The following is a 4549-nucleotide window of genomic DNA, read 5'->3' on the forward strand; positions in this document are numbered from 1 at the left end:
AATACTTCAGACAGGCCCCAGAGCAGGTCTGAACAATTAGTCCACTTAAAATCAAAACTGCAATTTGAAACCATGCAATTAGCAATTTTGCAAAGAAAACTTGGCTAGGCTAAGCTAAGCTAACTGTTAGACAAAGTAGAGGAGTTGGAAGAGTAAAGGATTCTGGTTAACTCCAGTTCAACTTAACATTAAATTAAACTGACAAATATCATGTTTATATTCATATCTTAGTCTTTTGATGAGCTCTATCTTATAAATCTATTAGACTCAAACGAGGTCGGCACAGGGACAGGCCTCGGGGGTCCAGGCCCACCCGGTGAAGTCCTTCTTCCCCAACATCTTCTGATGTACTTCATTTATACATTTTGGTAATGAAGTACTTAAACTACCACCTCACTGATTAGTTATTGCAGTGTGAGCTCAGTTCAATTAATCAGGTCACAGTAGTTTAGCACTTCTACAGCAATCATGCAACCAGCATGACTGAGGAGGACACTGGGTGGACGGGCTTTGCAGGTCAGACTTTGAAACTATCTTTTATTGTCATTACGCCAAAAGCAGTGAAATTATATACTGTCCCATTCAGTGCAAATAAAGAATCTGTGTTTACTGACAGGACAAAGCACTGAACATGATTTCATCTGTTAACCTGGACAAATTCCAAAACAATTCCTTATTATTTCTTTTTCTTAAGTAAAACCAGTAAAAGCTTCTACTTCAAAAATATGGACTTAACACTGAGATCCTGATATTTGAGACCAGTTGAATTTAGATTATCTTTTTTAGTTCATTCAGTTTGCTGGTTCTAACGACGACGGTCTTCATCAGTTTTAATGTCACTGTGACTCATATCTCTGCATGGCTGTTTTGTTCTGAGTGCACTGTGACAATTAAGTTAAGATCCGGTGATCAGCACAGCAGCCTGGGAGTGACTGCTTGGTTAACGACAAGGTTTGCAAGACCTGATCAAATGTCACACTGGAAATATTTTGCAAGTGAAACAGCAAAAGCAAATGAAAAAATGTAAATATGTTAATTGGACCACCTACATTGTTTCGAGAGCAGGGGTGAACTAAAGAGTGCGATCCATCACTTCAGTTTCAGCATATAATTTCTATTTAACACTCAAAAAAATCTGTTGTACAAGTATTAAAAATATATTCACAAATGAAATTGACATGCCTGAGATGAAAACATTACTCATACAAGTTGTCAGGTAAAGTCTATAGCACTGTTACATCTAAATATGGACACTGAGCTGGGACGATGTCACAGATCTGAGCCTCTGCACCTTCACTATACGTTTGTGTATGTCAGGCCTGTCCTGTATCTCTCCACCACCTGATCCAACACACCACCAAATCCTGATCAGCTGATCATCTCTGCTCCTCTAATCACCTGAATATCCAAGTATCCGAAAGTGTCCATCGATCTGACAATACAATTGTAAAACCGATCATTGACCTGTGCCCTAATGTGTTCTGTGCACTTGTGAACACACTTCCTTATGGAGTACGTTTATTAAGGACACTCTTTCATTAGCACACAGGTTCAATAACACAACAAATAACCTCCAATAAACCTTTTAATAAACTGTCATTGGAGGCTGATGTGTTCTCTCTTGGCTTGTTTTCTTGTTGTGTGCCACACAGAAAATAAATGCATGGTGTCTTAACTCACTGATACTGGGATATCAATGAGCACAGAGTCCAGCCAACGATGGCACAAAGTCAAACCTCCTTCAAGGAAACTGGAGAGTCCAACACTGGCATTGAGGCTACCCCAACAATATCAATATGGTGTAACTTCCTGCTCTAACTCAGGCTCCTTCCCCACAACAAAGATGATATTTTATGTACTCGAAGTCAGACCTGGAATCTGCGGGTCAGACTTCCTGGGCCCCCGACCCCTGAGATTTTCATGTCTTGTATTTTATAATATGTATCTTTTGTTCTCCTGCCAAAATTGCAAACACTGTCATCATGCCATATTGCACTGTTGTTCGATCAGCTTCATTAAATATACTTTTATATATACTTTTATCCTTTGTTTTGTTATACATCCATTTAAACCCTCATATGAAATTATTACAACCAACTGGTAGTAAAACTAAAATAAAAAGATTGTTCAACATTTTAACTGCAAATGGTCAAAACACTCACTTTATTTGCCAAAAATTATACTTAAAAAGGGGAAAAAAGAAGTGTTAATAGTTTATTTGAAAGGTCAAAATATACCAACACATCTTTTTATTTTAAATCTATTTGTTTGTGCATTAATTTTTTTTCTAAAGCCAGATGTGGAAAAACAGGCTGCATCTACATGCAGGTTCTTGTGGTCAGTGGTCATCATATTTGCATTATCTTTCTGAGTCACAAGCAGGGAAGTGTTAAAGTTTCCTAGAAGTGGTGGGCCAGTGATGTAGGTGTGGATGCAAGGGATTATTTGAGGTGGTGCTGATCAGAAGTATAAAAATCAAAGTGTCCAGATCCAAACACACTTTGTTCCTCTGTGACAGAAGTGAACTAGAACTCACAGCAGCATCTGAACTGCAGAAGAGATCTCTGCTCATCTCCGTCTGCATTCCTCTTTTGGTAAGAACTTATTATGTATCATTTAAAATGAATTTCCTTTTAAAGCTGGGCAGCAGGCTCACGTTGAACATCTCCATAAACTGTCATAATTCTGCTGCTACACTAAACACTGCATTCGGTGAGCATACTAAACTTACGTAAGCTGTATATTTGCACGGTGAGAGACCTGTTTTTGCTGATTTGTGTTCAAATACAACAAGATCTTATTTAAACTGACTGTCAGATGTTGCCTATCCAGTTATGTAATGAACCCACTATATACATTAACCACAGACCCTTCACGACATCTTCATCACCTGCTGTTCCAGACAACCAACTTATACCTGAACCACTGCAGGTTAATCATCATCATTAGTAAAGGAAAAAAAAGGTGAGTGTCTTATTATTTTTATTTTGCAGTGTGTCATTGTTACTACAGAGCACACTGAAACATATGACAGGAAAGAATAACTGAGTGCAGAAAGGCTTTTATATTAAATCGGATTTAAACTTTGTTCTTAATGAACCGGATCTATTATGACCTGGACTTTTATCTATAAAATGGGCTTGTGAAACCCAGAGAAAAACTCTCTCAATATATCTGTAGATATAAATATATATTTATCCAAATCACATCAAGTAAAAAAGGCAAAATGACAAAATTAAAAAAAATAATAACAAAAAGTATAAATTAAAACACAAAATTTTAAGGCAAAAACAAATATCTTGATGTCTTAATACGATGAATATAAAATATAAAGTAATACAACAAGGTTAAATATCTAAACATTTAAAGACAACTACTTCAGCTTTTCAAAGCTTCTTTTTCCAGTTGAAAATGACATCATCACGCCTGAATCTGCTTCCAGGAGCCGTCCAGATCAGGCTTGTTCAGGATATTTAGAAATCGTCCTAACAGTTGAAAAATAAAAAAATAAACAGAGAACAAAGTAATATATATGATTATAAATAAATAAAAAAGAAAACTATAAATAAAACTACTTCTTTCATTTAAAGAAAAAGGTCTATCAGTCCTCTTGTCGTGTGTGTTTGCAGCTCACAAAGACGACTTACTGAGCTTCAGGATCCAAAAGGATGTATCTGCCAAATTCTTAATGTGGAAAAATGTCCATGTGTTTTCTTCTCCAGGAGACGATGAAGACACTGTTTGTCTGCATGATGCTCGTGCTGCTCTTTGCTTCCGGATTTTCCAAAGTGAACAATTTTCAACCAAGCGAGCACCGACCTGAAGAAACACCTTATGAAAAGTTTAGAAGACAGCATGTAGATGCTAAGATGACTGAAAAGCTGTGTAACACAGAAATATCAAATAGGAATATCAGTTGTAAGGAAACCAACACATTCATCCTCAGCATTCCAGCAAAGGTCAAATCCATTTGTAGAGGTGATGGGAGGTACGATGAAAATAGCGGCATGACGTATAGTACCGCAACGTTTCGCATAATTAAATGTAAGCTAAAGCATCAGGGAGCCAGGAAACCCAGCTGCAAGTATGAAGGCAGGCTTCTCACTAACAGGATCATTGTTGTGAAATGTGAAGGGAAGTTACCTGTGCACTTCGATCGGGACCTTCTACCCTCTGAGCGCAACGATGGCGAGCAACTATGAGGAAAGAGTGGTGTGGAGGGGGGGCGTGGTCTGCGATGCTGCTGCAGGTGAGATGGATGTACCTGCGCTGCATTTGCTATCACGCCTCGCCAACTTAAAAGGCTTTGTGCCGTCTGAGTTGTTGGTGTTGTGGATGTGTTGGCTGGCAGTCCACAGACAGACTGATTTACACAACTGTGGAAAAAATAAAATTAATAAATAAAAAAAATTGGAAAACATATGTGTCATTATTTCATATAGATTTCAAATAACATACCATTTGATGTCAACATGTTTTAGTTGCATTTGCAGTGCTCGTGCTGTTATATTCTTATGATTCTGTTCATTTTATGAGTGTATCCTTCAGC

The 4549-nt window shown here is 37.6% G+C and overlaps 1 long non-coding RNA gene across 2 annotated transcripts; it reads left to right on the forward strand.

Moving 5' to 3' along the window:
* The first annotated feature begins 282 nt into the window (after window positions 1-282).
* On the forward strand, window positions 283-3745 carry LOC113033050 (uncharacterized). Of its 2 annotated transcripts, XR_003273991.1 has the most exons (4): window positions 283-516; window positions 2519-2594; window positions 2868-2964; window positions 3723-3745. It is a non-coding gene; the product is annotated as an uncharacterized LOC113033050 (long non-coding RNA). The 2 variants fall into 2 exon arrangements; XR_003273990.1 differs by lacking the exon at window positions 283-516 and having other exon boundaries at window positions 2453-2594.
* Window positions 3746-4549: the final 804 nt, after the last annotated feature.

Source organism: Astatotilapia calliptera, chromosome 12 (assembly GCF_900246225.1).
Source record: "Astatotilapia calliptera chromosome 12, fAstCal1.2, whole genome shotgun sequence".
In the NCBI taxonomy this organism is placed as follows: Eukaryota; Metazoa; Chordata; class Actinopteri; order Cichliformes; family Cichlidae; genus Astatotilapia; species Astatotilapia calliptera.